Here is a 25,901-nt window from a genome sequence, read left to right as displayed (position 1 = left end):
CCCAAGGCTGGAAACTCAGTCATCCTTGCCTCCTCCCTCATCTTTACCCCTCACACCCAGCCAGTCCCCAAGGCCTTTTGGTCCTAATTGGGCAGTTATTTATCCACACCCATCACCTCTCCTTGCCGTTATTACCATGGCTTCTAGCCTTGTTTCAACCCTAATTACCTTCATTCTGAACTCTTGCAGGAGCCTTCTCACCGGTTCCCTATCTCTACTTTCTTCCTCTCCTGATCCGTCCTTTGCATTATTTACTGTCAGATATCTAAAAAAACAGTCTTGACCCTATAAACACCCTGGTCAGAAGTCTGTCATGGCTCCCCCTTGGCAGCTCCTTAGGCTGGCATTTGGGGCCTTTGATGCTGCTGTCCTTTCCATGTGATCGGGCCAACCCAGAATGTTCTCCTCTTCCGGAGGGTAAAGCTCCTGGGGCTATGATCACCTGGGGCCCTTTCTAAGTGTCTTTTGAATGAACGAAATGTGCCTCCTGCTCCATGAAGCCACCTCAGATCCCAGCAGAAAGGGCCCCTTCTGGGCCCAACCTCTTTCTGCTCTGTATGTCCCGCCTCCTAAGGGCAAGGACTGGGTCATTCTTCAGCTTTTCATTCCAGTCCCGACCCCTTCATTTCCCTCTGGACATAAAATATCAGAGGCAGAAAGAACCTTAGATGACAGACCTCAGTACGAGCTGAGCTGAGCCATCAGCAGTATAGTGCAACCACCAGCGAGGTCAGTGGAATCTCAGGAGGCATTGAGAGACACCCAAGGCCAAGGAGGAGACAGCTCCTCTGTGCTCTGCCATCTCCCCTTACAGCCTCAGGATTGTCTTCAGAGTTGGGCAAAAACCTTGTAGGGAGATCGGGACAAGCTGAAATATGTCTAAGGGAAGGCGACCAGAGAGAAGGGTGATGGGGCTGGAAACCCGATGAGGGTCAGTTCAAGGAACCGGAGATGTTTCACTTTTGGAATCAGCAACTAAGGAGGGGACAGACTTGAATCCAAATGGGACGGCCTGTTATCTGGAAAAGGCATTAGACTTTTTCTCCTCCTACCCCAGAAGAGCTTGATGTGGGTGGGGGAGGGCAGGCTATTGACTTGGGGGGTGTTAGGGGAGAGATCTTGGAGAAAGTTACCAAGATCCAGATCTTGGCGGGATGGAAGAAAAACCTTCCTAACAATTAGAACTATCCACAAATAAAATGAACTGCTTTGAGATGTCTGGCAGTCCTTAAGAGAAGGCTGAATGACCACCTGCTGTGGATGCCAGCTCTTTATGTCTGAGGCCCTCCTCCAGTGCTGAAGTTCTGTGATTCTGTGAAAGGAAGCCTAGACCCTGCCTGGAGACCGAGCTGCTTCCTTTCTTTTGCTCACAGTGTCTTTATGACTGAACTCTCTAGGGCCTACATCCACACTTAGGAAGATCTCTCTCTCTCTTTTTTTTTTTAATTAATTAATTTATTTAACTTTTAACATTCATTTTCACAAAATTTTGGGTTCCAAATTTTCTCCCCCTTTGTCCCCTCCCCCCACCCCAAACCACCGAGCATTCTGATTGCCCCTATTACCAATCTGCCCTCTCTTCTATTATCCCTCCCTTCCCTTGTCCCCATCTTCTCTTTTGTCCTGTAGGGCCAGATAACTTTCTATACCTCATTACCTGTATTTCTTATTTCCTAGTGGCAAGAACAGTACTCAACAGTTGTTCCTAAAACTTTGAGTTCCAACTTCTCTTCATCCCTCCCTCCCCACCCATTCCCTTTGGAAGGCAAGCAATTCAATATAGGCCATATCTGTGTAGTTTTGCAAATGATTTCCATAATAGTCATGTTGTGTAAGACTAACTATATTTCCCTCCATCCTATCCTGCCCCCCATTGCTTCCATTCTCTCTTTTGATGCTGTCCCTCTCCAAGAGTGTTGACTTCAAATTGCTCCCTCCTCCCATTGCCCTCCCTTCCATCATCCCCCCCCCACCCTGCTTATCCCCTTCTCCCCCACTTTCCTGTATTGTAAGATAGGTTTTCATACCAAAATGAGTGTGCATTTTATTCCTTTCTTTAGTTGAATGTGGTGAGAGTAAACTTCATGTTTTTCTCTCACCTCCCCTCTTTTTCCCTCCACTAAAAAGTCTTTTGCTTGCCTCTTTTATGAGAGATAATTTGCCCCATTCCATTTCTCCCTTTCTCCTCCCAATATATTTCTCTCTCACCGCTTAATTTCATTTTTTTTAAGGTATGATCCCATCCTATTCAATTCACTCTGTGCTGTGTGTGTGTGTGTGTGTGTGTGTGTGTGTGTGTGTGTGTGTAATCCCACCAACTATCCAGATACTGAAAAATTTCAAGAGTTACAAATATTGTCTTTCCTTGTAGGAATATAAACAGTTCAACTTTAGTAAGTCCCTTATGTCTTCTCTTTGCTGTTTACCTCTTCTTGCTTCTCTTCATTCTTGTGTTTGAAAGTCAAATTTTCTTTTCAGCTCTGGTCTTTTCACCAAGAATGCTTGAAAGCCCTCTATTTCATTGAAAGATCATTTTTTCCCCTGAAGTATTATACTCAGTGTTGCTGGGTAGGTGATTCTTGGTTTTAGTCCTAGTTCCTTTGACTTCTGGAGTATCATATTCCATGCCCTTCGATCCCTTAATATAGAAACTGCTAGATCTTGTGTTATCCTGATTGTATTTCCACAATACTTGAATTGTTTCTTTCTAGCTGCTTGCAATATTTTCTCCTTGACCTGGGAACTCTGGAATTTGGCCACAATGTTCCTAGAGTTTCTCTTTTTGGATCTCTTTCAGGAGGGGATCGGTGGATTCCTTGAATACTTATTTTGCCCCCTGGTTCTAGAATCTCAGGGCAGTTTTCCTTAATAATTTCATGAAAGATGATGTCTAGGCTCTTTTTTTGATCATGGCTTTCAGGTAGTCCCATAATTTTTAAATTGTCTCTCCTGAATCTATTTTCCAGGTCAGTTGTTTTTCCAATGAGATATTTCACATTATCTTCCATTTTTTCATTCTTTTGGTTTTGTTTTGTGATTTCTTGGTTTCTCATAAAGTCATTAGCCTCCATCTGTTCCATTCTAATTTTGAAAGAACTATTTTCTTCAGTGAGCTTTTGAACCTCCTTTTCCATTTGGCTAATTCAGCTTTTGAAAGCATTCTTCTCCTCATTGGCTTTTTGAACCTCTTTTGCCAATTGAGTTAGCCTATTTTTCAAGGTGTTATTTTCTTCAGCATTTTTTTGGGTCTCCTTTATCAGGGTGCTGACCTGCTCTTCATGCTTTACTTGCATCTCTCTCATTTCTCTTCCCAGTTTTTCCTCCACCTCTCTAACTTGATTTTCAAAATCCTTTTTGAGCTCTTCCATGGCCTGAGCCCACGGAATATTTCTTTTGGATGTTTGGGTTACAGAAACCTTGATTTCTACGTCTTTCCCTGATGGTAAGTATTGTTCTGCCTCATCAGAAAGGATGGGAGGAGATATCTGTTCACCAAGAAAGTAACCTTCTATGGTCTTATTTTTTTCCCTCCTTTTCTGGGCATTTTTCCAGCCACTGACTTGACTTCTGAGTGTCCTCTCCACCCCCACCTCGCCTTCAGATCCGTCCAGCCAGTGCTTGGGGTCTAAGATTCAAGTGCTGCTTCCCAGCCTCAGGGCTTAGGACGGGGGCAGGGCTGCTATTCAGTGTGAGATTAAGTTTAGGTGCTCAGGTGGGGGCAAGGCTGCCTCACTGGGCTCAGTTCCCTCAGGGGGTTTATGTGGAGATCTTCAACAATGGATCCGAGCTCCTGCCTGCTTTGGGAGTCCCTGTCCACGGCTGCCTCTGCTGCTGCCTCCTGAGGGGGCCTGAGTTATGGGGACACCCCACTCCCCTCTCAGCCAGCCAAAAAGACCCTCTCAGAGGGACTTGCGCGGCTGCTGGAGATTCTGTCCCTGAAGCCTGCTCAGATCTGCTCCTCTTGGTGCCACGCAGCCAAGGCAGGCCTGGGCTCTGCTCCCGGTCTGCTGCACAACAGACCTTTCGCATCAGTTTTTCAGGGCTCTCTGAAACAGAAATCTCGTCCTCTCTGTTGTTCTGTGGCTTCTGCTGCTCCAGAATTTGTTGGGAGTTCTTCTTTACAGATATTTTATGGGCTGTAGGTTCGGAGCTAGCATATGTGTGTCTTTCTACTCCGCCATCTTGGCTCCTCCCCCTTAGGGAGATCTCTTGATTAATCAGGAAACATTTATTAAGTGCCTGCTATGTGCCCAGCTCTAGGGATACAAAAAGAGCCAAAAGAAAATCCCAGCCCTTAAGTAGCTCAAAATCTAAGAGGGGAGACAACATGCACACAAATACATGCGAAACTAGCTGTGTACAGGAGAAAAAGGAGATAATTAGCAAGGAAGGCAGTAGAGTTAAAAGGAGGTAGGAAAGACATCCTGCAAAACACGGGATCTTGGCTGGAACTTGAAGAAAGTCAGGGAAGCCAGCAGGTGGAGATGAGGAGGGAGGGCATTCCAGGCAAGGAGGACAGCCAGAGAGAAGGACCAGAGCTGAAAGTGGAGAGTCTTGATTGTGGAACAGCAGAAGGCGGGGTGTCATTGGATCAAAGAATATGTGTGGGGACTAAAGTATAAGCAGACTGGAAAGGGACAAGGGGGCCGGGTTATGAAGGACTTCAAATGCTAAGCAGAGAACTTTGTATTTGAACCTGGAGGCAAGAGGGAGTCACTGGAGTTTAATGAGTAGGATAGTAATATGGTCAGACCTACTTCAGGAAAGTCACTTTGGTGGCTGAATGGAGTGGGGGAGAGACTTGAGACAGGTGCCCTCCCTCCCCCAGCAGGCTTACAATGGTGCATCTTCTGTGGTGCAATTCATAGCCAAGTGTCTCCATGAGTCTCCTATAGAAGTTGCACACTAGACCCCAAAGATCTCCTGGTCCTTCTCACATCTAGGGGATTCTGATTTAGCGCCTTCCCCTCCTCCTAACTTTGGCATCACGTTACTTCATAACTTGCTGCTAACATGCAACAAACCCTTGTGCCTGCTAGGCATTTTTTCATCACCCTCTTGGTTCCTAGAGTTTTTTATTTTTCTGAGGTATTGGCATTTGATGATTTGTAGCCATTGATTATCTCTGTGAAGACAATGGTGCTTTTATAAATCAGTTTAGGATAATTGGAAGTGTTGCCCAAATCTCTAATACAATTAAGACGTCTCCTCTTCCTCCCTCTGGGTTCAGCTTATTGTCTAATTACAGTGAAAGCATATCCATTCTATTGAGGGACTCACTCATCACTCAACAGTCTGCCCTTCTGGTTGCAAGCCATTGGCTGGCCAATAGAGGTTTTCCAAATATTTTGTTTTTCCAGGGTGGATGGTTACAACAGTCTATAGATTTCTCTCAGGAAGCTTTGGATTGTCATGGCGCTCGATGCAATTAATATGATGCCTTCTGCAAATAGGAACCTTTCTTAGTCTGAGCTCCATCCAGTCCTTTCTTTAATATCTTGATAACTGTGTTTCAGGAGAATTGATTTCCCATGTAATGCTGTGTGTTTTATTTTATTCATTTAAAAACATCATTCTGAGAAGGGGCCCATGGGGGTCCCCAGCACAGCTCTTTATGAGTTGGGAGGAGTCTGGGATGGATTCTGGACAACGTCTTCCAAGATACTGGTAACCTTTCTGATCGTTTCTTTATGCCTGTTATGAACCACTCATATTCGACTTGTTATTATCATTATTACAGCTGTGCCTTGTCTTCCATACTAACCTTTTGGGGCAGGAACCACATCCTCTACCAAGGAGCCATCAGGGATGCAGCCCCCACATGTAAGTGGCTGCCTGTGCCACAGACTCAGTTTAAGCTCCAGGGTCCAGTCTCAGCCTTAGAGACCATGGTGGGAGTCTTCTTTGTGAAACACACATCATCTTGCAGGACCCCACAGCAGAACGATGCCATTACCTTGGTCTACACTTCTTAGTGGGGCCCAAGTCACCTCCAGCATTCCCTCTCTCTGTCTGTCTCCCTCTCTCTGTCTGTCTCTGTCTCTCTTTCTCATACACAAACACACACACACTCTGAATGAACAAATACTGGTTCTCCACTTCCCTGAAGGTATTCAAACATATAGACACTCTTTCTTTCTTGTTGTCTGAGAGCCTTGTGCCTTTTGGGATATGGCCCCCCTCCCCTCCCCCATCATGGCTGGTATAAAACTTAAATTGACCTGGCATCTGGCTCTTGGTCCTGGCAGCTGGAGGCTCAAGTGACTGACTACCCACCAGTACTGCAGAATTATTAGCAGCCCCTGCCTGCCTGCCCTGGGTCCTGCCCAGAGACAGAAGGATCTCACAGCAAAGCCACTCATCCTCCCCTAGCCCATGAGGAGAGGCCTGTTGGGATCCAGGGTCCCCTCCCCCAAATGGTCTATGCTTGACGCTTGTTGATAAATAGTTGTGATCAACTCTGCCCTGGTCAGGTTCCATGAGGAACATTGTGTTCAGTTCTGAGCACCCCTGTGAAGAAGGAAGCAGATAAAGCTGACAGATGGCCAGAGGAGGGCAGCCAGGATGGTGACAGCCCCCAGGCCATGTCATCTAAGGACTGTGTGAAGGAACTGGGGATGTGGAATGAGGAGAAGAGAAGGTTCTGAGGAAATAAGGTTGCTGCCTTCAAATAGATATAAAACTATATTATGGGGAAGGGGTCAGACTGACAATATCTGGGGACATCATCGAGGGACTGCCACAGGATGTGATGGAGAAAAGGGTGGGGGACATCAGGCGAGCCTCTGGTTCTGTAGGGGAAACAGGCCTATTGAGAGAGAGATCTGGGCCTAAATACTGAGTGTCTGAAATGGAACTATTACAATAAAATATAACTTCCTTCCAAAGAATTCTGGGGGAAGAGTCCAGATGTTCCTGAAGCACACATGCCTGCGGGAGTCATGAGCAACCTGTCAAAATCATCCTATTACAATGAATCGCTTCCTTTCACTTAATGAAGTCCACCTTCAAAGTAAACTCTAGAATTCATTTCCTTTGCATTGAGTGGGACCAAAAGCCCAAGGGGACCTAAAAACGTGAGGAGCCCTGGTTCTCATCCCATCACAGGGTAGGGAATAGAAGATCTGACCCATCCTCTACTACATTGTTAGTATCTCAAGGGCTGGGGTGACTTTGCCCTTCTTTTGTACTGCCTACAATTCTAAAGGGGGTGAGGGCTCTCTGTGTCCAGTAGATAGAGATCCCAGCCTAGAGCCAGGAAGTTCAGATCTGGCTGTGTGACCCTGGGAGAGTCCCTTGACCTCTGCCTCAGCTTCCTCAACTGTAAAATGGAGATAATAACAGCGCCTCCCTCTCAAGGTTGTAGTAAGGATCAAGTGAAATAATATATGTAAAGTTAGCATAGCGCCTGACTCTGTAAGCACCGCATAAACGTTAGCTGCTATCATCGGCATCCTCCTCCTCCTCTAGTTGCACCAGCATCTCCATATTTGGTGACTGTCTCCAGCTCCTGAGTCATTCTTCCTCTGTGGTTAAGGAGTTTCATACCAAGTTTTCATCTTCCTCCCTCCCCAAATTCCACTTACTCTCTGGGGACCTGGGTTACTCTACAGGTGATAGACCCTTGCTTCCCAGACCTCACTCCTGTGGTGTGTAGCTTTACCCGACTGCCACCACACACTGGGATCACAAATACTGTACATTCCCTATAGACACTGATGTTCCCCTCTTTGGTCCTTCAATCTCCTTGCGTGCTTCTCCCCTTCCTTCCAGATCTGTCCTGATTGCAACAGTCTCAGTTCACCAACATCCCCTTTCCTATTTTGTCCCTCTTGCTCTGGTCTGCTACAGACTTCGTTTACCAGTTCAACTTGACCCCCTGAGTCCTTTGCCCCTTGTCCTGTCACCAGGCACCTATTTCCTTCTCTTCCTCCAAATTGCCCTTCAATTCTGTGTATTTTCATTCCCTCTTTTGTTTCTTTGCAAATACTTATCACTGTGGATTCCAGCTGTTATATTCTGCCAATTGTTTCTGCTGGGCAGCCCAAGATTCTGTGTTCACAATTCTTGCATCTCTTTTAAAGCTTCTCTCTCTTGGGAATCCACAGGCTCCCTGCCTCCTCAGGTGGTGATTCATGCCTCTTCATCCATGTCTGGGCTCTTTAAACAGATCCCAAAATGTGATCACTTAAGGGCTCCTCTTCCCTTGTGTTAACATCTTCCCAATTCTGTCTGCTTACACACAAGGTCGCAGTTGAGTTTTCTTCCTCCTAAGCTCTTTGATATCAGCCTTTCCCACCAGTAGTCCCCTTATCATTCACTTCCTGACTCCTTCCTCTTTGATGGCAAGTTTTCAGGGGGCTGGACTTCAAAATCATCTTGTTCTTCTTCCATATTGGATAGGTCTCTCTGCCTCGCTTGTGTCTCTGCCACAAGTGTGTGGGAAAGGATGCAGTGTTGAGTTCTGTTGTAACAAATACTTATGAGCTGTGAGACTTGGGGCAAGTCCCTGTCAGCCTCAGTGTCCTTGTCTGTCATAAGGGAGGATAGCAGCAGGCTCTGCTTCACGAGGTTGTTCAGTCAGTCAGTGAATATGTATTAAGTGCACACTATGTGCCAGACACTGCTCAGGAGATTGCCCTCCAGGGACCGTACATTGTGAGCTATCATCATCATCTCCTCTCTCCAGACCCTGCCCCATGGGCAGCGAAGACAAAAGGAGAGAGGGAGAGCCTGAGTCGGACGGCAGGAAGTGGCCTCTGAGCTGGGGCTGCCCCAGGCATGGAGAAAACCGGATTCGTGGCCAGAGAAAGAGCCGCATTCAGGACCATCTGAAACTGTTCTCAGTCTGTGAGGCTGTTTCCTGGCGTGGCCCAACCTGCTTTCCCAGAACAGAGCGAGTCTGTGTGTCCACAGAGACGCAGGCAGGAACAGAAAGTCTCTGAAGGAAGGGGATGGGAGAGAGAATGGAAAGTTCAGGGAAAACCCTCATGCCCTCATGCACCCACACACACACTAATGCACACATATACCTACACACACTCACAGACATACACACTTACTCACAAATACGTACCCCCCTCCCCAAACACTCACATACACATACTTCCACAATTCACACACAGACATAACACACATTCACACACTCACAGACACACATACAACTTACACTCATACTTACAGACATATACACAACTGAGATACACAGACACACTCATACAGTCACGGACTCCCCCCACATATACACTCATCAACACACATCCTTTCACAATTCATGCATAGATACAGATAGACATTCACATTCACATGTTCACAGATACACACACACATACACAAACTCACACACACACACACACACACACACACACACACACACACACCTCTTTTAGGCTAGCTGGCTGTTTTTCATTGTCCAGGTCCTAGGAGCTTAGAATGAGGGGGCCCTTGGGAGGAGGTCACCCTGTCCTCCCCACTCCTAAAGGAGGCTACTCTCTCTGATTGCTGGACAAGCAGCCATGTGTCTGTGCTGCCAAGAGGGAAGTAGTTCCCTTTCCTTCAGTTAACAAAGATTCCTTAAGCATCTCTGCGCCAGCACCGGACTCAAGCACTGGGATGCATACAATCATTCCTTCCCTCAGTGAGCTGACCCTCTACCATAAATAGACAAGTAAATAGCAAAGACAGGAGGTAATTTTGGGGCAGAGAAGGAGCACAATGCTTGAAAGGAGAGCCCTTTATGGAGCAGTGTGTTCAGACCAAGTGGCTGGACCAGAGTTTGAGGGGTGGGCGGGGTCAGGTAGTGGATGATGAGAGGAAGGGGACAGCCCAGTCTGCAAAGGCTCTTAAATGCCAAAGAGTGGATTGTATTTTGTCCTAGAGGCAAGAGGAGACCATCAAGGCTTCTTGAGCAGAAGCAGCAGTGGTTGCAAATATCTAGTGGTATTTGGATGGAGGGTGTGTGGGCTTTGCTGAGCCAGTGAGAGGTCCTGAAATATGGAGTGGAGTGAGGTGTGGTCAGGGGACCAGTCTGGGAAGGGGCCTGTGGTGCTCCCCCTCCTCCTCCCTTCTAGGCTCAGCTCAGGGACTGACACCTGCAGGAAGGCCCCCCTCCCCCCCATTATTAGAGGCAGCTAGAGACCCCACAGTGCGCAGAGTGCTGGGCCTCAGAAACTACATGTGATCCTGGGCAAGTCACCTAGTATCTGCCTGACTGAGTTTCCTCTGCTGTGACGGTCCAATGAGATATTTGTGAAAAATGCTCAGCACAGTGCCTGGCACACAGCAGGTGTTCCCTTCCCTTTCCTGAAATGAACGGGTACTCAGTCATCTCTTTGCATGTATTGTCTCATTAGAAGCAAGGGCTCTGGATGCAAGACAAGGAATACTTTCCATTTTTCCTTTGTATCCCCATGCCTAACAGGGTGTTTTGCACACCGTAGGTACTTAATAAGTGCTTACTGACAGAGACTGTCATATTTCAAGGACATTTACCCCCTCTTTCAGTGCAGGCCCTCCTTTTGCCAAAACAACGCATGCACCAGTGATCCTTGTATTGCTTAGGGCTCTTGTCCACAGCCATGGGGCTGGGGGGCCCTCCTCTGGATCAGGAGTCCGTCACCTTTTTGTGGTGTGGGGCAGCCTGTGGACCAAGCCTTCCCATAATCCAATTATATTGAGATAGCATGAGAAAAATGGCAGAAGAAAAAGCAAGTTTGGACCCTGGGGAAGAGCCCCTTCCCTACCCTGTCTCTAGAGTCTCTGGGAGGAGCAGAGCATGGGGCTGTGGGAAGGAGAAGGGAAGGAAGGAGGGAGCAAAGGAAGGGAGGGAGGAAACAAAGAATGGCAGGAGAGAGGGAGGAAGAGGAAGAACTTCTCAAATTCTCTTCTGTTTCCTTATCTGTACTCACAACCAACCCAGGGCCTTGCCAAGAAGAGGTGCTTGATATGTGCTTGTCAAAGGGAATTCAATGTATTTCACTAAGAATGAAAGAGATCCTTGGAAGTCACGCAGGGGTCTGAAGCCGCTAGGGGGCACCATAGAGACTGGAGTCAGTAAGACCTGAGTTCAAATCTAGCCTCATTGTATCCCTGGGCAAGTTGTTTCTACTCTGCCTGCCTGCCTTGGTTTCCCCAACTGTAAAATGGGATAATAATGGCGCCTACTTCCCAAGGGTTGTTGTGAGAATAATTGTGAAGCTCTTACTTAACATAGTGCCTGTCACAAAGCAGGTGCTCTGGAAAGGCTTATATTCCTTTCCCTTCCCCTCTACAATATACCTCTTCCTGAACACCTTCAGGGACCGGGAACTCACTACCTCAAGAATTACACTTGGGCACATTATTTTCTTCTGCAAGCACATTCTCTGCTGGTGTTCTCTTAGTGATCCAGGTCACCCCCCACCCCCGCCCCAGTCAGGAGGCTCCCCTCTCATTAGCCCAGGCCTCCCCTGGACAGGGGCGTGCTCTCTCTGTGCCCAGATGATGTTCTCATTATGTTTAATGACACGTGCTCCTGGCTGAAACCAGAGCTGTCAGCCTCAAACCAGTTGTACAAAAACCCAAGCTGTGATAACAGGAAGGGGTGGCACTGGAGCCATGGCATCGCTGGGCAGGCCACCCACACTGAGGGCCTAGGGCACGTTGTGCCCAGAATTGTGCACCTGAGGAAAGATGAAAGGAGACAGATTCAGCCCCATGAGAGTCGATGCCTGTTTCCTCCTTCCCACTGAAGCCAGCATAGGATTAGGTCCAGCGCTGGGCCCCACATTTTAGGAAGGATGCTGATAAACATGCTGAGTTTCCCGAGGTGGGCGAAGGGCCTACCAATCATGCCATGTTTGTCTCCAACCTGGAGAAAGGGGACCTGGGTGGGTGGGGTAGGGAGCTGATTCCTCCTTCTAGCATTGTCAGCAGGTTCCTGCAGAACCAGGCGCAGTTCGATTCTAATCCACCCAACTAGTATTTATTAAGTGATGATTAAGGGCCAGGACTACAGAGACAACATGGATAGCACCCTTGACCTCAAAAATTCTCTGCATTCTGCTGAGGGGAGAAGCATCTAACAGGTATCCAGATCAGTGGACTGGGAGGCTGAGGGAGGAAAGACAGGTAAATAGCTGTTGGGTGGGTGCGGGTCAGGGAAGCCTTCAGGAAAGAAAGTAGACACGGAACTAAGCCTTGAATGCTGATAAGGATGGGAGGGGGAGGGAGCACATTCCAGCCTCCAGGGACAGCTGGTTCTGAAGGAAATGGAATGTTGCTTTGGGCACCAGAGCTGGAGCCTAGAGAACTCTCAAGGGAGGAAGGCTTGAGGTGAAATGGGGAACGAAGTGGGGCTGAATTTGATCCTTGAAGTAATCAGGAGCCCCAGAGGGTTTTTGAACAGGGATGTACACTGTTCAGACCTGTGCCTTAGATATTTGGTGGTTGTAAGGAAGCTGGATTCTCCAATCCATCCAGAATGGAGGCGCCCAATTATCATACAAGGAAAATTCTGACATGCAGGGTTAGGCCTGAAAGGCTGACAGGGAGGGAGGAGAGGAGTCTCTGTCCTTCAAGGGAGGCAGGGACTGTTTTGGTGCAGAGGTTCTAGATGGGATTCCCCCATACTGGGAGGGCCCAGTGTTGGTCATTTAAGTCTCTGCCAGCTCTGAGCTTTCAGGAGTCTAATTCATAATTATCAAATTCTCACTCCATTTCTGGACTGGGCTCTGTGCTGGAAAAACCAAGATGAAAAGCAAACCCACTGTCTTTGACCCAAAGCAGGACAGTCTTACAAAGTTATAGGGAAACTGAGAAAGCACTTCACCAGATTGTGGATTTCAGACAGGAGGGATACTTATTAACTGTGTGACCTTGAACCTCTCTCAGTCTCAGTTTTCTCATCAATGAAATGGGATAATAATAGCCCATCGATCTCAGAGAGCTGGCGAGAGAGCCAATGAGATGAATGATACAGAAAACACTTTTCAGACCTGAAGGTTTATAAAAATACTGGCAAGTATTACAGCTCCAGGAATGACTAGTTATTTTACACAGTGCAAAAAAGACAATAAATAGGGAAAGCCCTTAGGTGGGAAGGACCCTTCTTGATGGAGGGATCAGAGGAGGTGACCCCCAACTGGTCACTGAAGGAAGAGAAGAATGCCAGTGAACAGAGATGGGCGCATTGGTGTCAGATGTTGGAAATGGATAAAAGCATGGAGGTGGGAGAGGGCAAGGTGGAAAGTAACATCTATTTGGGAATGGAGTAAGAGACATGGCCACAGCCTCAGGAACTTCTTTACCTCTGTACCTGGCTGTCCCAACCCCCTGAGAGAGGAGAGGAAGGGGTCCAGGTGAGTGCTGGGTGGGACCAGGACCACTCAGACAACCTTTCCCCCTCCCTGCTAATGTGCCCTCAGGGCATCCAAGTCAGACTTGGATGGGTATTGAGGGTGTTAGAATTAGATTAAAAATAGATGAAGGAGTGAAAATGAGGCCACCTTATGGAGGGAGGAGAAAGGAGGGACTTGATGACAGACTGACTGGGAAAGGAAATCAGAGCAACCGGGTCAAGTTTAGTGAGCAGAAAGGAGCCAGAGACTTTATTAAGCTCCTGCTGTGTGCTAGCCACTGCACTGGGCTTCCCTCCAGGGTGTACATTCCACTTGGGGGGGACCCCAATATGGGCTAAGATAAGTATTTACTGTGTATATTGTCTGCATAATGTATCTACAGAGTAATTTGTAGGGGGTGGGGGAAGGTGCTAAGACTCCATGGAGGGGGATTAGGGAGAAGGTCCTATACCTTTGGGAAGGGCAGTGATTTGAACTCAGGGGCACAGAGAGAGAGGCCTGCTCAGTTTGAAGGGGTCAATCCATGTCCATTCACTCATTCACTGACCCTGGATTCCCAAGGTCCCCCTGGGCCATTGGGGCTCATCAGAGAGCAGGATAGGGAGGGCACAAGAAATGGCCACTGGCTCCTTCACTAGAATTATCGACTTTGCAGTGAACTGAGCTTTTGAAAGGCCAGTTGTTTTCTTGGGGAAGGGGAGGACTCAAGGGAGAGAGAAAAGATGGTTTGGGAAGGTAGATGTATCCTAAATCCACCCATTCCTCTTGGGACACCTCTCACTGTCAGGAAGAATTTCCAGATCTCAAGCTAAAACCTGCTTCCTTGGAATGGGCTGCTGACCCTCAGCTGATCTGCCTGCCAAGGTCAAGCTCCTTCTCTCATGGGACAAAACTTTCAGAGGCTTCGAAACAGTCATTCTGCCCTCTTTCGTCCTCCTCTTAACTACCTGTGATGGTGGGGAAGACTTCTTGGAAAAGAACGGCACCAGGAACCCATTTCGTGGGGGTATCTGAGAATTTGGAGGGTACTGGTCTGGTACCCATAGCAGAGGAAGATCTGGAGACAGGAACGGTAGGGGGGAGGTACAGTCCATGTGGAGAGGAGACAGGTTTGGAGTGGGGGAGGAGGAATGAACTGGAACCTTGTTTGGGAGAGCGGCAGGTGGGGAGCCACCAAGATTGGGAAGGGGAGAGAGAATAGGATGTGTGGGATGGGGAGAGAAATCAATGGAGCATTAGAAAGAGAGGGTGAATTGGAGAGGACAAGGGTTGGGCTTTACAGGCAAGCAGGGAGAAGGTGGAAATGACAACCCTTATTAAAGACAGAAGCACTAGCATTGTTCACTATTAAATAAAATTTTAATTAAAAATTGCAATTTTAATTTAAAATAAAAATTTCAATTCAAAATAATTTGTAATTTTAATTTAAAATTAAATCTTTCATTTTGAAATTTTAATTTAAAATACAAATTAAGAATTCAATTAAAAATAAAATAATAGCTACTCACCTTTCTATGACATTTTACGGATCCCAAAGATCTTTTCAAAATATAGATTCTTATTGATTCCCTTTGTATTTGTATCTCAATCATTTCTAGGGGGAAAACCCCACTTCCCTTTCCCTCCATTTCTCCCCCCCCCCACTCAGCCTTCACTAGTCTGAAGCAAAGCAAGCCCACCTCCTCAGGGGATCGATCACATCTGCCATATCTGACCTTCCAGCCTAGCCTCCCATCTCTCTGCCCTGAGGTCCGAAGCATTTCCTCACAATCCCCTTGGGACTTCTAAAGTGCAGGCATCCACTTGGCCAGTGGTGCCTTTGGCCGGCTGATGTCCCAGGTCTGGGAGCTGGAAGCCCTTAGTGGGAATCTTGAGATCAGTCCCCAGCACCTTTGGAAACCTCCCTTTCCTCCTCTATAAAATAAGGAGGGTGATCCTTAGATGAGATAACGGGTTTGGCAAACTTGAAATGTTGGCTCTTTCTGTGGTTTATACTCCTTAGCTCCCAGAGTTGCTGTGAGGAAGCTGATTTTTACCTTTAAAAATGTGAGAGAAGGGATTATTATTGTTACAGATGCAAATGCATTCTACAAGCCTTAATTAAGCAGGGCTACCAAGTACCGATCTGGTGCTGGGGATGCAAAGTCAAAAATCAAATGTGGCGAGTGGTGAGACAATGTAGACCTGCACAAGGATGTCCAAAAAAGAAACAGATAAAAGATGTGGGAAGGGGAACCTGAGGAGGGTGGCCCCTGCGAGATGAGCCTTGAAGGAACCAAGGGCTCTAAGGGGGAGGGGAGGAGGAAAGGCATTACAAGCAAGGGACCCAGTTCCAGTACAATGGCAGGAGATGTGTGAGAAAGAAAAAACAAGTCTGCTTGGCTGGACTGACGCATTTGCAGAGGGAAAGCGACCAGCTGTTGGGCCTGGTTGGGAAGGTCTTTAAAGTCATCACAGAAGAGTTTTAGGTTTGATGCTGGGGATAATAGGGAATCACTGGAGGTTACGTAGGGGAGTGACATGGTCAGAATCAGGGGTGGCTGCATGGAAGCATCCCACAATTTCAATTTGTTTAATAAGCATTTATTAAATGCCTACTGTGTGAGCAATATGAGCAGGATTCAGGTATACAGAGAGCAGGCATCCCCAAGCCAGGAGGGTGGCATTTCAGAGCTGGCAGGGATTTTATGGATCACCTTGTCCACCTTCTTATCTTACAGAAGGAAAAAACTAAGGACCAGGAGAAGGGACTTGGCCAAGGTCACAGCTGAATCGGGCTATGTGGAGCTGGGAGGAGATGGGGGGGGGGGGGGGCATCTAGAAGCCAGTAATCCAAGTGTTTAAAGCCTTGAACTTTTCCACCTAGTTTAGAGGGTTGAACGGAAAACCCCAAAGGAGACAAAACAAAGCACTTTCACCCCCCTTCCCCAAAGGAATAGAATATCCTGACAAGTAGTTCCCCAGAGCTGAGCAAGGGGTGGGGGCTCCCTTGAAATTAGGCCAGGAGCCTTGCTGGCCTGTGCAGTCTCTGGGGAGCCCTGAACAGGGCCGTGGGCCTCTCCAGTTTCTCTCTCTGTTCTTACACCAGGAAATAATTGATACTCAACACCTGAATTCGCCTGCCTTGTTTAGCTTGTGGGTGTGGGCTGGGGAGGGAGCTCCCATTGGCCTGGGCACGAACACTGGTTTGGCCCCTGTGATGAGCAGTGTGGCATTCTTAGACACCTTACTGATCTGTGGCCTGTCCTTCAAGGCCTGCCTTGAACAAATCTCTCCAGCTTGAAGTGACCTCCTCATTGTGTGACCTCTGTCGATTAGCAGTCAACAAATATCTGTTAAGTCCCTGCTATATACCAGCTACTGTGTTCTGTTCTTTCTGGGCACACAGAGACAAAAATGAAACAGTCACTTGTGCTGCTTATGTATGTGGGGGATATACCAGGTCGTTTGAGGAAGGGAGAACACGAACCCCTGGGAATGGGGTAGGCCAGAACCCAGAGGAAAAGGCCTTCAAGTGGTAGAAGGTGGTGTCTCAGCTCAGACCCCAGAGAGATCTGGGAAACTCAAGTGAGGAGAGCATTTCAGCCCTGAAGGGACAGTCCATGCAAAGGTATGGAGGTGAAAGATCAAGGGCAGCAGGAAGGTATGCCAGCGTGTGGCCTGAGAGTGAGGAGGGGGTCCAGTTGTGAAGAGCTCTGAATGCTCAACTGAGGCTTTTAGTTTTGATCCTGGAGGGTAATAGGGAGTAGCTGGAGTTGATAGTGGGAGAACAGGGCTGGAATGCTATGGTCAGACCTACATCTCACAAAAATCTCTTTGGTGGGTGTGTGGAGGATGGAGCCAAGTGGTGAGAGACCAGAGGCAGGGAGACCAAACAAGACTGTTGCCAGATGCACATGCTGGTCTCCAAAAGTCTTAGTGTAGTTTTAATATTATTGATAGCTTTAAGCTTAAAATGCCACTGAGACTTTGAGGACATCCTGTATAAACTAGGAAGTTTGAGGGCTTCCACTGACCTACAAAGTAGCTGTGGAAGCACTTTACAAAAGAAGCTCTATGAGAATTAATAGCCAGTATATTTTACCAGGGGCTATACAGGTAATGACTTTGCTCCCACAGTCTCAGTTCTGTAATGCTTGGTAGTTGACAAACTACCTACAAACTTCCTACCTACAACTCTGTGAGGTGAGTACTGCAGGGATTACTGCCCCCCCCACCCCCCGTTTTATGGATGGGGAAACTGAGGCTCTGAGCGGTGACCTGACTTCACCATTGCCATAAGTGGCTGAGGTGGAATTTGAATCCAGGTCCCCGGCTCCAGATCCAGTATTGTGTCTGGACACTAATATTTGGTGGGTGGTTGTCCTGCAGGCTGGCCTCTCAGGAAGGAGGGAAATCTTAACTTGACTTTCCAGCTTGGTATAATTAATTCTATTTGACACCTCCCCCACCTCCCCACAAACCTACACCTGCATTAGACACAGCCTCGAAGTGGAAAGAATTTGGGTCCCTTCCCTGAGTGCCTGTTTCCCCATCTGTAAAATGAGAGGGCTGGACTTGCTCCTTTCCAGAGCTTAGGAATTTGAAGAGTAATAGCTGAACTTTTTACAGAGATTGAATATTTGCAAAGCACACATGATCTCATTCAAGGCTCACCATGGCCCCATGACCAGAGTAAATCCTAATTGGATGGATAAGGAAACTGAAGTTCAGAGAGACTGTCACTGGCCCAAGGTCACAGTACTTGAACTTGCCTGTCCTTGAAGGAGAAACTGAAGCCTCAAGTCACCTAGTGAGAACAGGAAGCAGAACTGGAATTGGGATGAGATCGGAGCCTCCTGGCTGCTAGGCTGGAGGGATTCTGACCTCATGGTAACCCTGGGAGAGAGGTGCTGCTAGTATCCCCATTTTACAGTTGAGGAAACTGAGGCAGAAAAGGTGAAGTGACTCCAGCAGGGTCACTCAGCTAGTTAGCGTCTGAGTTTACATTTGCACTCAGGTCTTAGTGATTCCAGGCCTGGTGCTCTCGTCACAATGGCATGCACTAGCTGCCATTAAGTGTAAGGACAATCTTGCTTTTCTGTGTTAACTCTGACCTTTCTTCTGTTCATTCCTCTGCATTAAAAAAAAAAAGTTGATGCAGGCTTCTGTCTGCCTTCTTCCCTCCCTATGTTCTCTGGTCGTCCACTCTCCTTAAAGGAGAAAGAAAAGAAAAACCAAGTCCTTGTAACAGGTAGGCATAGTCCAGCTAAACAAATTTCCACCTAGAGTGAGACTTTCTTGAGCCCCTACCGTGTGCGGGCACTGTGCTGGGTATGGGGATTACAGAGAAACCGATTGATCAGTCCACATTGGTGAAGTCCCTGCTATGTGCCAGGTGCGGACCTAATCAATGAATATTTGTTAAGCCCCTCCCGCGGGCTGGGCGTGGGGAATTGAGAGAAATGAATCAATCTACATTTATTAGGCACCTACTCCGTGCTGGGTACTGGGTACTGGGCACAGGGCTGGAGCGAGTGCAATGCAAGTTACCCACCAGGTAAACGAGGAGGGGGGCTCCGTGGCGCCGGCCTCCGCCCTCGGGGTCTTCACTGCCTCCCAAGAAGTGGAGGGGCAGCCTGGGGGGGTTCCGGGGGTCGGGGGAATCACGTGCTGGGCGAGGGTCCCCCCGATGCCCAGCGCAGGCCGGCTCAGCCCCACCTGGGGTCCCGACAAGCTCACCCCACTGTCATTCTACAGAGCGGGAAACCGAGGCCCGGGGAGGGCGGTGACACCGGGGCTGCCCCACGTAGACCGGGCTCTGAGCCCTTAAGAAACTGTAACTAACTAATCCCCGCCCCCGCCCCTCGCCTCCGGCTGGTTAAATAGCAACCAGCTCCGATCGACGGGGAAACCAGCCAATGGGTGCTCAGAGAGTTTCCCTCTGGCGCGCCGGGGGCGTGGCCTTGGCTCCCTCGGCCCCCGCTGAGCGGGCTGTCCAATGACCGGAGGCAGAGCCGAGAGGGGGCGTTGCCCCTCGGGCAGATGGCCAATGGGGAGCGGGCAGGCGGGAGGCAGGGCCGGCTGGGGCTGGGCTGGGCAGCGGCGGGCGGGGAAGTCAGTTGGTCCGTCTGTCCTTCGGTCCGTCGGTCCGTCAGTCCGTCCGTCCGAGCGAGCGTGAGCAGGGCCGGGAGGAGGCGCGGGAGGCCGGGAGCGGGCCGAGGCGGGCTGTCTGCGGCCCCGGGCCGAGGTGAGGCGAGGCGGCGGGGCCCGGCCGGGCCGGGGACCGTTGGGGGAGGGGGGAGGGGGAGGGGAGGGGGAGAGGAGGAGCGCGGGCACGAGTGGGACGGGCACGAGCACGGGCCCCCCCGCCGCGCGGGCGCTGCGCGAGGCCGGGGCCGGGACTGGCCCAAGGTCGCCCGGGCCGGCGGCGGCCGCAGGGGCGGGACTTGAACCCGAGCTCTCCGGGGCTGCGATGACCAGGGCCGCCTCCTCGCCCGACCCGCGGCTAGGCACGGAGGGGGAGGGGCCGGTGCGTTTTCCGGGGTTTGTTGAACTCCCCGAGTTCGGGTCGGAGTTCCTAAAGCGCCTACTGTGTGCCAGAAAGGCAGCGCCCTTCGTTCCAGGGAAGGTTCATTAGGCACCTACTCAGGGTTGGGGGGAAGGGAGACCGGAAGAGCCCTTCACTGAAGGGGCGCCTTGGACCCCGCAGGTGAAGTTCCGAGCAGGTGCAGACGCGCGCCCGCCCCGGAGCGGCCCCCCCGGAAGGGAGCCCCCGAGTTTGCGGGGTCTAGCCCCGCCTTAGACTGTGAGGGAAACTGAGGCCGGCAGAGGGGGCATTGCGTGTTCAGCATCCGCAGTGAAAGTGCCGGTGTATGTGCGTATAACGTATGTCACATACGTGTGTGTCCACTTTCATATTTACTCCATGTAGTGAATATGTAACTAATACAAGGAGGTTTTTATGTTCACGCCCACCCGTTGTATAGGCGTGTATATCCACTTTGATATGTTACGGATATAATACGTGTGACTAAATAGTAATTATGTAATAATTATCTACATATTCTCTCCAAACACACACACATATGGGATGGGGCAAAAGAGGGAGCCAGTCTAACAGAAGAGGAAAGCAAGGATGAGAAATGACAGCTCCTTCTCCCCCCTCCCCCAACTTACAAGGTTGTGGTTGGGTTTTTTTGGGGGGTGAGTGGGGATATTGGCATGTACACAGCTCATTGCACACAACGTAAAGAATGACTAAGGGGGCCTTTGTGGGAGACACTTGAGAGGGCTGAAGGGGAAGGGGTTCCTGGGGGTGGGGTTCTCTTGGAGGAGCAAGCTGCTGGATTTGAGGTGAGGAACCTGGGTGTGTTAGTGGCATTGGGTGAGCTGGAGAGGGTGATGATTTAGCTGAGGGAGGGGTGTGGGGAGATTGTTGCTGCTTGGGACGGGCCTTCTTTGGAAGGGCAGGAAGCTGGAATCTTTAATAACTTGCCCTGGGAGCCTGGCCGGCCCTTCTGCAGCTGGGCTTATTTTCAGGTCCCCTGGGGTTATCCTGCTTCAATAGCAGTCCCTTGTTCTCCCTCCCTTTCCCCTTCTGGGACACACTCTCCTATGTGTGGGAGGGATCCAAGGCCTCCCCTGCTGTCTGCGATGGGGGCTGGTGGGGAAGAGAGGGCAGTGAGAAAGCATCAGAGGATCGACTGAGTGGTAGCCTTTCAGAACCCTGGAATTTTCCTAAACTGCCTTTGATGGAAGCCCAGGGTGCCCCATTGATCTGCCACAAGTGGCACCCTATTTCCTCCCTCCTCCACCCAGAAGGAGTGCATTTGTACCATCTGCGGTGTGGAGCATAAACTTGTAGTGACCCCCCTCAGATTATCTAAGATTCGGTCTGGGGGAGGAATTGGAACCTTTCCTAAGCCTAGCCGGTGCTGCCCTTGGAGGGACTGAGGGAGAGCAGTGCACTGGAGGTGAGTCAGGCCCCCTAGGAGAGCTGCCTCTTCTGCCCCCGTCCCCTTCCCCATTTCCTGGTGGCTGAAAGTCTCCACAGTGACTTGTTTGTCCTGTTTACGAAGCAGCCCAGGCTCTGGGCTTTCCCAGAGGTGCTGATGATCATCCAGATCAGCTTGAAGCATTTCAGCAGAAGCTGCAGCAGAACATTTGCTCCTTTGTCCCCCTCCTCCCCAGCTTCCTCCTTTGCACTTCTCCTGAGGAGCTCATGTTGTCTCCCCTCCTGCAGCTTGCAGGGGCAGTGCTGGTTGCCTTCACATTCCCTCGTCAGACTCGTCCTTGTATGGTTGCCAGGGTTCACTTACTATTTCCCTTGCTCAGTATGGGAAACTTTTCTTCTGTGCAAATATAAATTCAGTCCTAAACCTTCAGACAACCTTGGCAGGGTTTGCCCAGGCAAAATCGGAGGCCAGTGGATCGAAAAAGTTTCTTGCGTGGTGCTTTTGGGGGCACAGTTCTCCTGCATCTTTTAGAAACCATGAAGGACCATTAAGATGGATAATACTTATTACTTGGGAGAGGTGACCTAAGCTGGAGAAGTAGATCAGTGAGTGGGTCTCTGGAATCTTTCTGCTCTTCTAGAATCAGATAAAGACCAGCCATAACCAGTCTTGCTCGCTGTTTTCCGGAGAGGTATCCACGATCTTTGTTGTTACCTCTGAGCTGAAGTTTTTAGGAGGCCACATAGATGTAATGAGCGATGGAGAGGGAGATGGATTAGTTTTCAGGTGGTTAATGAATGTTTCCAGCTGAGTTCCAGAAACCCAGTCAAGGTTACAGATGGCCAGTCCCCATTCCTAAGTGGGAGAGCCTGGGCATTTGTTCCAGAGCTGTTCATTTCTTCTGTTTTTCTTCTTTTCTTAAAGGTACATGTTTACTGAGTGCTTAGTTTGTCTCCCTGGAAGCCAGAGGATAGAACTGGTGCCTCTGATTTGTACAGGGACAGTTTTGGGATATGATGGGACATTACAATGTATGCATGAGTTCCTTGACTTTAATAGTTTGCTCGATCCATTCTGTATTATTTAGTGTTCCTTTCTTCTCCAGTCACACCATGACTGATACAGGGTTTCATTGTGACCTAACACAGATCATACAAGTCATGCCCAACTTTGCTCAAGTGAGAGTATCGACTTGGTTATTTCCAAACAAATAGAGTGTTGGAGAATGCTGAAGAGCAGCAAGACCTTGGTGAAGAAATCCCTGTGCATTCCACAGCTCAAGTCATCTGGTGATGGTTTCTAGCAGGGATCATTTACATACCTCAGAGGGCATGGACCTGTGGGCATCAGGTTTGGGAGGTGAAACCCTGGGCCATCTCCATTCCAGTCATTTCAGTGAGCAAGTTGGCGGCAATGGAAGAATGTCTCTTGTGTTCCTTTAGCCTGTGTAGAGTCTGATTAGGGCTCCCTTATTTGGACAGATGGTGCCCATGTTGGCTCTTTGGCTTAGGAAACATGCTGAAGTGTGCCATTGGTGAGCTCCACACTTTAGCTCAGAAGGCAGTTTACCATTTCACATGAGGTACTTTAGATGTATTAGAGTATGCCCTGGCACTGTAAAGTGAGCTAATTAAAACAAATTTATTGGTATATTTTTGTTTTGAGACAACAGATACTTCCAAACAAATCCCTTTAGAATGCAAGGCCTGAGAAAACAGTTTTACTGTTACCAGGCATGAGGAATGCATCCTTTAACTTGGGTTGTTAAGCATAAATGCCGATTGTGAGATCTTTCCGTTTGTACCTTATGGAGATGATTTTGGCAGCTGTGGAGCAGAGGATGGATCAGAAAGAGTAGGGATTCAAGGAGATCAATGCCAATCATCTAGGAAAGGGGTAGGTAGGGCTGGACAGCAGTTTGTGGTTGTGTGAGGGGAGAGAAGGGCATGAATATGACCACAGACTTAGATTTGGAGTCAGAACCTGCAGACAGAGAGCCTGAGAAGGAGCTGTCAGAGAGGAAGTAAGCCAGGAGGGAGCATTAGATGTCAGGAGGAAAAGGCATCCTGGAGGAGTCGGTTAGAGTCAGCCTTGGAGAGAACAAGGAGGAGAAGGCTGGAGAAAAGACCTGTGGATCTAGCCCTGAAGAGATTTTTGGGGCTTGGTTTGTAAAAGAATGAAGAAAACCCACCTCCCTCTCTGCCCAGAGGTGAGGGTGGGGTAAGGGACTGGAGGCCACAGCTTTGGAGTATAATGGATACCCGCAGGTGCAATTGATATGTTGGTTTTGCTGAACTATTTTTCTTTTTTTTTTTCAGCTTTGTTATGAGGGAATGGTGGTGGTACAGGGGATATGGGGAGGGATGCCTTGGAAACTGAATATGATGTAGAAACACAAGACATTGATAGCAGGTAGTTTCCAGAAAGAGACAGTTGGTCACCTTCAAGAAGTCTGTCAGTGATGTAGAGCAATGGGATGGGAAGGGACTGCCTAGCAGCTGGGGTGGAGTGAAAGCCTGAAAATGATTTTAAGAGCTTTGTAGTGAAAAGAAGATCCAAAGGGATGGCAAAGTATAGGGGAGGTGGAGACTGAAGGGAGATTGATGGCATGGGTAGAGAGGCTGGCCTTTTCCTGAGAAGGCAGGTGAAAAATGAAAGGAAATTGAGTTGACAGATGACCTTCATTTGCTCAGTGAAGTGGGAGGTATATTACCTGCCAAAAGAGGCAAAGGAATTGGTGGTGGTGATTTGGGGGCTTGAGAGAGAAGATTTTGAATAGTTGGATGTGATGATAGAAAACTAACGATTGCTAAGTAGGAGGAAGGGCCCAGTTGAGATTCAATAATAAATTTGGAGTCAGCCCAGCTGGTACCTTGGGATGGTTTCCAATATCTGTTTAGCATCATGGGAGAAGGATTGGGGCGCCAGATGGTGGGGGTGATCCAGGGTTGAGGATTGGCATAACAAGGAGCAAAGGGGTTCTTGTGCTAAGGATGGTGTGTCTTGCCCCTGATCAACTGAGAGGTCAAGAATAGGAATGGAGAAAAGTGAGGCTGCAGCAGTGGGTGAATGGGCTGGCTTAGCAGAAGGAAGAGAGAAGGCTATGAAGACCTGGTGGCGGGGGAGGCTGAGAGGGTGTTAAAGGATGGTATTGTGATCCGAAAGAGGAAGCTGAGAGAGTGAGTTCTAAGATGGGTCTGCTCCTGGAAGTGACTGTGGTCGGATGAAAGTCCTACAGATTGAAGAGGGGAGACTGAGTGGGAGGCCAAGGGGCCTCAGGGGCCAGCGCTTGTGGCTGGAGGCTGGTCAGGGGTCATGTCAAGCCTCGGAAAGTTGGAAGGACTTTGGAGGAGCATGTGGAGAGATGGGGAGTGGGCACGCAGGAGTACTCTGGCTTTTCCAGGGTCCTCAGGGTGTTGACTTTTCTAGTCCCTTTGGAGCAGGTGGGGAGAAGACATTTTCCCCATCAGTAAATGCAGGTGCAATTTTTAAGAAAGTGTTTTGATACCGTAGCCTTTCCTTATAAACAAAACCATTTAAGCAAATCCTGTAGACTCTGGCCGTGTATGCCCTACGTTTCATACATGCAGTTTACAGAGGTTGGTTATGTTAATTGATCCATGTTTCTTGGCTGCTTTCTTGCTTCTTAACCTGTTCAGTGAGCTGTCATGTTAATGATGGCGTGGGGGTGCTGGGGGAACAAGGTCACTGGAGGACAAGAGGTAAAGTTAGGAAAGATGAAGGTGAGTTATGATGTGGGGTGGGGAGAGAGCAGAGGAAAAGAATTTGTTTGTGAAATAAAAATCTTTATAAGGTGGCCCTATGTGCATTATTTAGATTTGGGTGGTGGGGAATGGGACAGTAGTCATAAAAACTTTGACGTTTTCCAGAGTATTTGGAGCAGTTTCCCTTTTGGAATTGCTTTCAGAGCCTGCAATGAGAACACTCTTCTGCATCATCTTAGCTGTGAGGGCAGTTACTCTTGGAAGACATCATATTTTTGAGCAGCCAGAAGTGTTTTGGAGCCAGGTCTGGGGAAAAAGGTCTTTGATGGGGGACCAAACTGGGGAGTATGAGGAAGTCAGTGGGCCTGACTCGTGTTTGTGGCCACCATGGACAGTGTCTGTACTGATGGAATAATTAGAGAGCTTGCTTTGGGGATGATGGACAGAACTCATTTGAATTAGCAAGCTCTTGTTGATCCCAACAAGGCCTGCTGCTTTTGAGGGACGATTTATGGATTTCTCTGGTTTGCTCTTCTACAATAAAACATGACCACGATGATATCTTCTCTTCTGCCCTTTCTAGTATAAAGCCCATTTTCTAAAAATGGACTGAAACTTCTTTGTCATTTTAAAACCATATTTTAAATGATTTTTTGCAAGATAAACTTTGTACCTGTACTCATGATACATTTGTTTAGTCTTGTAGAGGTAAAGAAGATTTCCCAGGGTCACTTAGCTCACTGCAAAATAATGTTTAGTTTTCTTTATCTAAAACATTGATTCCAAAGCATTTCCTTCCCCCCCCCCCTTTTTTAAAAAAATCTTTAAGGTATTTCTCTGGTAGTTTAGGGCATCCTGGTTGTGGTGGAAACTGCCCTGGATTTGTCTGCAGGACACATTTC

At 48.6% G+C, this 25,901-nt stretch overlaps 1 protein-coding gene across 3 annotated transcripts in view; it reads left to right on the top strand.

The window, feature by feature from the left end:
• The first annotated feature begins 19,377 nt into the window (after window positions 1–19,377).
• PACSIN2 (protein kinase C and casein kinase substrate in neurons 2) overlaps window positions 19,378–25,901 on the top strand; it is a 152,430-nt gene continuing 145,906 nt past the window's right edge. The window contains exon 1 of one of the 3 annotated variants that reach the window (XM_072596338.1): window positions 19,378–19,566. The gene's annotated coding sequence lies outside the window, so the exon portion shown is untranslated. The remainder of the gene's footprint in view (window positions 19,567–25,901) is intronic. The other 2 variants (XM_072596340.1, XM_072596339.1) reach the window with 2 other exon arrangements.

Source organism: Notamacropus eugenii, chromosome 3 (assembly GCF_028372415.1).
Source record: "Notamacropus eugenii isolate mMacEug1 chromosome 3, mMacEug1.pri_v2, whole genome shotgun sequence".
In the NCBI taxonomy this organism is placed as follows: domain Eukaryota; kingdom Metazoa; phylum Chordata; class Mammalia; order Diprotodontia; family Macropodidae; genus Notamacropus; species Notamacropus eugenii.
Note: the sequence above shows the minus strand (reverse complement) of the source record. Positions and strands in the feature narration are given on the sequence as shown.